Here is a 7943-nt window from a genome sequence, read left to right as displayed (position 1 = left end):
ATAAACGCAGAAGGCTCAACTAGCAACAGCAGCTTAATAAACCCTCTGACGAGGACTTAATGTCCCCAGGGTGAGATACAACAATTTTCACTCATTTTCTTTTACTAAAGTGCTTTTTGATCTTTCCACTATCCGTTTAGTGGTAACAAGCAATATCAAATAAATTATTATGGACATACTATGGGGACAGGCTTGAGGGGTGGTTGAGAAAGTGGAGACAACGGTAGAGAAAAAGTGACAGTCGTGGTGGGATTGGGGTTGGAACCTGAATGCCTGTGACATCATCATAAACAACTCTGTAAACAAAGTGTATAAATAAAGTAAAGAAAAATAAATAAAATAAGGCACAGCAATTTCATGAACTTAAAGTGAGAGAGAATTTTAAATTACTTTGGTTCTGGAGCAAAAGCACATTGCTTAGGACGTTTGCCTTGCATGCGGCCGACCCTGGTTCGATTCCTCTGTCTCTCTCGGAGAGTCCAGCAAGCTACTGAGAGTATCCCGTCCACACAGCAGAGCCTGGCAAGCTACCCCTGGCGTTTTCGATATGCCAAACACAGCAACAACAAGTCTCACAATGGAGACATTACTGGTGCCCGCTCGAGCAAATGAATGAGCAACTGGACAACAGTGCTACAGTGCTTCAGTTGGTTTTTAGAAAAGTGTCATGCTTTTGTTTCTGCAGCATATTTGTTTCAAACTAAATCAACCTTGCAGATTGTTGACTGTAATTTGCATTTTTCTCAGCTCCATTGTACAGCCAGTAAAGGGGCACTGGGAGGGTGACTGGGTGAAATATACATTTTTGGCCTGTGCAATGGATTTTTATTACTGTTGAATACTGTGGTGATCCATTGATAAACCTTGGGAGGAAAAATATTCTCCAGGTGGCCCAGACCTGTTTTCTATAGGACCAGGGGGGAAATATTCTCATCTCAAGATATGTCTTGAGAATTCCAGCAAACAGAGGACTGTGAATAGAGGATTCCTAGTAAAGTGCCGATATAAGCAGACCTTCTTTTCAAAGACCAATCTTTAATTTTTTTGTGGGGTAGGGGACACAGCCAGGGATGCTCAGGGCTTACTCCCAGCTCCATACTCAAGAATCTCTCCTGGCAGGGATTGAGAGAGCATATGGGGTGCCAGGGACAAAACCTGAGTTGGCTACATGCAAGGCAAGTGCTCTCCCTGCTGTACTATCTCTGACCCCAACTCCCACCCTTAATGGCAAGATCTTTGGGAGATTCATTTTTACCTGGTGTTCTATTTAGAAAAGCCACTGCTAATTTGTCAAACATTCAATATTTTTCTTGGAGCCTTATCCTTCTTTTCATGTGAAAAAATTATTTCATCTAGTTCTGATATTTAGATTTCTCCTTTCAGTTCTTTCTTTCTATGAAATCGATGCCCCGTGAAGAACACAGCGGGAGATATGTAATTTTTCATAGATGATCTCTCGCCTTGTTGTTCCTGCTGACTCTTCATAAAATGAAAAGCCTCTTCTAAAGACGATTCTAGAATATCATATCTCTTTTAACATGATTAAACTGTTGAAGAATGAGACCTTTTCCTTCCAATTAGTCTACATTGTGTAGCAAGCTTTTTTCCCCCCACTTGCACTATGTAATTGGATTTAACAGTGTAAAAACTTCTGTTCCAAAAAGAAAGCGATCAATACAATTTCCAGTAACTGCGACTCATGCTGTTATTTCCCAGGAAAACATGAGGATATAAGAATGGACCAAAACTCTTGATTTCAGGCCACGTTGCTACAATCGTGAATACTCTTTTAGAAGACTCAAGCACAGTAGTGGGTTGGTCTACCACTCCCGCATCCCAAGTTCTAAATTCCAGCAGAGAGCTATCCCAGAACTATATACTCTATCTGCTGGCAGCAAACTCATAAATCATCCCAGCCATCCTCCAGAAACAACTGCTTATTGCTATGACTTCCTTTGCAATGAAAATCTTCTATTTACTTTAAATTTTTTTTCTCTGAATATTTTTGGACCACATAGTCCAGCAGCTAGAGTGCTTGCCCTTACTTGGCTCACCCGGCTTCAATCCTCAGCTTCCCACATGATACGGAGCACCACTGGGTTTGACCCAAAAACAAAACCGCAAAACAATCTTTAATTTGAAATTCAGAAAATATTAGATTAATGGAACGTGGAGCTCCAATATAAACAGATTTAACAACAATTACCCAGATCCAACAATTACCCTGTACGAATTGCCTGGCTTCTCTTCCTTTCTCCCTCCCTGTAACCTCATTGGTAATAAAATACAAACCTCATTTGTAATAAAAATATGGGATCTTTCATTTTCCCTGTGAATACTTGTAAAATGACTGGCTAAGTAAAAGTACATTTTTTTTGAGCCCGGATTATATTCATCTATCAGTAATTGAAATGCCTAGGAATTTTCCATTTCACAATGCACATGTATCACTTGTATCACTTGTAGTCCCGTTGGTCTTCGATTTGCTCGAGCGGGCACCAGTAACGTCTCCATTTGTCCTTGTCACGAGCTAGTGTAGCCCAATGATACCTGTTCGCTCCAGGAACAGGAAGAGCCTCAAATCGTTCATTCAGAGATTTGACGAAGAAATCTGACCATCTAGTTGGTGGGTGGCCATGAGGTTTTCTGACGTCCAATGCACATGTATATTTAAATAATCCCAATTATATTTTGTATATACTTCTGTACATGAAATATGACTGGTATATCCATGCAAACTGTACATATCCCATATTTTATGCATATAGGATTGTATATGACTACGTATACAGTAGTTTCCACTTAGCAGTGTGTAATCTCTGGTCAATTGTCTGAAAATATTATGTACACTAAATTGTTTTAAGAGAAAATGACCATGTTGATATCTATAATACTATAACACATTTATAGTATTAATGGTTAATTAACTTGTTAGCTACTGTTGTTAATTTCTCACTGTGCCAAATTTGTAAATTTGGCCATTATAGGTATTGGTGTATTTCTAGCAGGAAATAGACTCTATAGAAGGCTCAGGAGTGTCCCTTGTTTTGTCATCCACAGGGTCTTGGAATGTACGCCCTTCAGATAAGGGGGAGATTGCTGTGTATTTGTGTTACACGTGATGGTTTTACACATTATATGTACCGATATACAGTCCAGGAAGACATTGAGGACCATAAAACACTGTTTTTCATTATGTTTTATCTAAAATCCCCAAATACAATGTCTTAGGCTTTGTCTTGACTTGAGTGTTTGAAGACTACTATTCTGATTCCTGTGGGAAGTGATACCATCAGGGTTTACCCAATATTTCCTCATTATTGGCTCATCTATTTTTCTGAAGAAATACTGATACTCTTGCCCTTCTCCCTGAATAATATGAGGAGACTAATGAAAATCAGTGTGTTATGATATTGGTAGTAGTAGTTTGGACTCTTTGTTAAGTGATAAGTGACAGGCTTCTACTATGTGAATTTATTCTCCTCAAACAAGTGATAAATTTGGAAGATAACATTCTGTTTCCTAAAATTTCTTTATTGATTCATCAGTTAGTAGCTCTCTAGGTGTATATTTCTTTATATTTTTAACTGATATTATATTTGTATGTAATTGATATATAAAATATAATTTTGAATTGATATATTTTCAATTAATGTTACAATATTTTTATTTGATACTATAATATAAAAAACATTCCATTTATTATATTTCCTTGTTTATTCATTTTTTGCATAATAATCAACTCATAAACTTTTAGTTCAATTGATTATAATCTATTACTGCAATTATTTTTATATTATTAACTTCTTCTAATAATATTAATCCACTAGCATTTTCTTACTTTTGAAGCACAAATAAAGTTCCAAAATCACATCCTTTTAAAGATTTATACATAGCAAAATGAATTTATTCAAATATTTATTTGTACAAATATTTAAATTCCGTAAGTGTCTTGTACATACCAACATTTTTTAATTGTGAGAAATGCTCTAATGCTTTCCTTTAGAAGCATTACATTGTTAAATTTCATTAAGATTAATTTTCTATAGGAATGAGAAAACAATTGAAGTTCACCTATACATAATTACTTGTTAGTACAGCATTATTCATTGACAAGATTTTTTTATTCTATTTCAAAAGTTAATTGTTCTACACAAGTAATTCTGAGTGCTGTTTTTGATGCAATAGCAATTTACCATTCCCTCAACAAAATTGCACTATATAGATTACAGTAAATTCATACCTCAAGTTGTGAAATTAGATAGTATAAATTGACAACCTTGTTGTTCTTTTCCAGCCTAGTTTTGACTTGGCCAATACTGCATGTACCTATTTATTTTAGGATCACCATTCTAATATTTTGTTTGTTTTTGGACCCCAGATGGCGAAGCTCAGGAATTATTTCTGATTCTGTGCTCAGGGTACCCCTCTGGTGGTACTTAGTGGACTGTGTAAAAGTCAAGGATAAACCCTAGTTAGCCACCTGTAAAAAAAGCACCTTATCCACTATCTTATTTATCTAGCACACCTTTTAAAATTTTACAAAAAAAAACTGATATGAGAGTCGGGGTTGTGTTGAATCTCAAGCCAATTTGCAAGGAATTTACATATTATTAATATTGAGTTTTCCTATTCATAAACATTAAATAACTTCATACATTTATATATTTTAAGATTTCAGCATCAATTTACAAATCCTAGTGTACAGGTTCTGCACACTTCACTTTAAATATATTTCTATGCACTGTACGCCTTTCATTCTATTTAAATGTTACTTTATCTTATTTTTCAATTGTTCACTAAGTTCCATACAAAAATATATCAGAACTAGTTTTTATGCTTTCTATCCTTTGATCTTATTTAGAAATACCAATAATTTTGTGATGGACAGAATCGATGAGAATGTATATCTTCACCTTGTTTCCACTTTGAGGGTAAGCAATTAATATCTGACCATTAGAAACAGTGCCAGTTATAGGTTTGTCAGATGTTTATCAAAATTAGGTTGCTACCTTCCATCAGTTAAATTTTCTACTCACAAACGAATCTTAATTATTAACACAGGCTTCTTTGCCATACGGGATATTCTAAATTTTATAATTCTGTGATGAGGAGATTCAGAATTAAGAGACTTCACTTGGTCTGACTGCTATACTTTTGACTAATGGGATTGATATGTGCATCGTTGGTGGTCTCAAGTGTGCAAAATCTGAGTGATATTGCAAGACTGGCCCATTCTGATGGTCAGCATTCCCATAACCCTCTGAACTGCTCTAAGATATTCAACTACCAAAGCAGCTCTTTCTTTTATTTGCTCATCCACCTATCCCTCCACTGTTTCCCGCTTACCCCTTGGTCCAAATGTGGCACATCCAAGGACACTAGCATCAGCATCCTCCTGAATCTCTCTGCATCCACTGGTCATTGATCCAAGAGGGTATATCTTCCCCCACCCTCTCAATACAGACCCCGATACACTCTGAACACCTACTGCCAGCTGTGACTTACTTCCACTTCAATAAGTACTGCTTCAGTTGCTAACTGAAGACAACTTTATACTCCTGAAACCGAGCAAATTCTTCTGCTCCTCTTTCATTACAGTCAGACTTTCTAAGACAAGTTCTAGAACTCAGAACTTCAACTTCTCAGCACTTCCTCCTCATTCATCCTCTGAATACCAGAACACCCTTTGATAACACTTGCATCTTGTGGTTAGTCTGCTATGTAGCTTAATTATTTTTTAAAATTTTTTATTAGTGAATCACCATGAGGTACAGTTACAAGCTTATGAACTTTCGTGTTCGCATTTTAGTCACACAGTTATCGTTTACCCATCCCTCCACCAGTGCCCATTCTCCTCCACCAATGTTCCCTGTATAGACAGAGCATGGTGGCCACTCAATACCTCTATTGCAAGCTTAATTATTTTTAACTTGAAAAATACTTAGGGACCAGAGAGATAGTATAGCCGAGAAGGCACTTGCCTTACACACAGTAACTAGGTTTGATCTCTCCCATACAAAGGAGGTTTTCTCTGTTTGTCCTGGAGTTACCCATGAGCGCAGATCAGGTGTAAATCCTGAGCACGTTGGATGTTGTTCCAAAACAGAAATACATATGATTATATATTTCTATTTTTATTAGGGGTCTCATCATTTCTAATGGTACTGAAGTAGCTGTTTTATAGTCGCAGATTATTACACCAACCCCTCCACCAGTGTTTCAAGAACCCTCCACAATTTTTCCATTCTCTATCCCTCTCATTCCTCAGTTCCCAGTTCTAGTCATATTGTCTCAGAATTTGTTTCCACTGGGGTTTGCCTAATCACTTACTTTGTTTCTTTACATGCCACATAATTATTATATTTTATCTTTCGCTATTTAAATTGCAGTGTGATTTCTGTCTCCTTCCTACATCCAGATTTAAATACCTGTCTTTTAACTTCATTGATATTTCTTCCCTGGTGTTCATCTTGCTGTCATATCAACCCAGAACAATTTTTATTTTATATACTACATTATGAATGCTGTAATTTAAATTATTATTTTTGGTTGCAATTCATTATTATTATTATTATTATTATTATTATTATTATTATTATTATTCATGAAACACGATCATGAAATCCCCCTTAATCGTCAGTTTCTCGAGAGGGCTCAGTACCCTCTCCATTTGTCCTTTCCCTGAGATTTTAGAAGTCTCTCTTGACTCAGCCCTCCCAACAATGTAGCACTGGAGGCTCTTTCAGGGTCAGGGGAATGAGATCCAGCTTGTTACTGGATTTAGCATATGAATACACCATGGGAAGCTTGCAAGGCTGTCCCATGTGGGCAGGAAACTCTCAGAAGTTTGCCAGTTTCTACCAGAGGGAGAAGTAGGCTACAAGATATTTCGCGGCCACAAAGCGGCCTCACGCTTCTGGGAGCTCACTTTTAAGTCTCTGGATGTTAGCCGTTGATGGAATTACACACACCTGGGTTCCTCTGCTGGTACCTTCTTCTTATTATTATTATTGTTAGTATTATTATTATTATTAATAATAATAATAATATTATCTTAAAGTTTTAGTCACTATGTTTTACAATTTTGCAATACTGTCCGTGGTAGGGTTTTATGAATCAACACCCTCAAACTTCATCTCCAGCTATGTTTAGGTTTCCTGTTAGGACTGTCCCAAGACCCCACAAAAGGTCTCCTTCCCTCATTAAGTCTTCCTGTCCTTCCACGCAAGCCTCATTCCCATGCTCATTTTTGTTTGGTTTGGTAGAATAATTAGGTTAGGTTATGTTGCTCTTAATTATTTGTTATTCCTTTACTATGCAAAAACTATGGAATGCTTCATGACATAACATGTAATCCTTGGCAGAAGTCATGCCAATTTTATCTGTATTGTTCTAATATTAGTATTTATGCTGCTGAAGTGAGCACAGAATCTATTAATCTTTTAGTTATCATGCATATCTTTTTCTTTGTGTCTTTTTTTTCTATTTCCTTATACATGTCTAGAAAACTTAATTTCAGTCTTTTGTAATCTTGATACTATGCATTTTAGTTTTTTAATCATGCTTTCTTTCTTAAAAATTGTTTTTTTTTTCCAGGACTGAAGCAATAGCACAGTGGGTAGGGCATTTGCCTTGCACACGGCTGACCTGGGTTTGATTCCCAGCATCCCATATGGTCCACTGAGAACCGCCAGGAGTAATTCCTGAGTGCAGGGCCAGAAGTAACCCCTGTGCATTGCCAGATGTGACCCAAAAAGCAAATATATATATTTTACAACCTTTTGTTTTAGATGCTTTAACCCATTGAGATTTGGGGCTAATATATTGTATCTAAGGCTAACATAATGCTAATCAAAAAGTTGTCTTTTTAATAATGTGATCCCTACTATGGATACTTGGTAGCTTATAACTCCAAGAATTTTCCAATGCCATTTTCAAAA

At 36.5% G+C, this 7943-nt stretch overlaps 1 non-coding gene across 1 annotated transcript; it reads right to left on the bottom strand.

The window, feature by feature from the left end:
- Window positions 1–7323: 7323 nt before the first annotated feature.
- Window positions 7324–7429, bottom strand: LOC129404593 (U6 spliceosomal RNA). Its single transcript, XR_008629983.1, has one exon. It is a non-coding gene; the product is annotated as a U6 spliceosomal RNA (small nuclear RNA).
- Between the last annotated feature and the right edge of the window lie 514 nt (window positions 7430–7943).

This window comes from Sorex araneus, chromosome 4 (assembly GCF_027595985.1).
Source record: "Sorex araneus isolate mSorAra2 chromosome 4, mSorAra2.pri, whole genome shotgun sequence".
NCBI lineage: Eukaryota > Metazoa > Chordata > Mammalia > Eulipotyphla > Soricidae > Sorex > Sorex araneus.
Note: the sequence above shows the minus strand (reverse complement) of the source record. Positions and strands in the feature narration are given on the sequence as shown.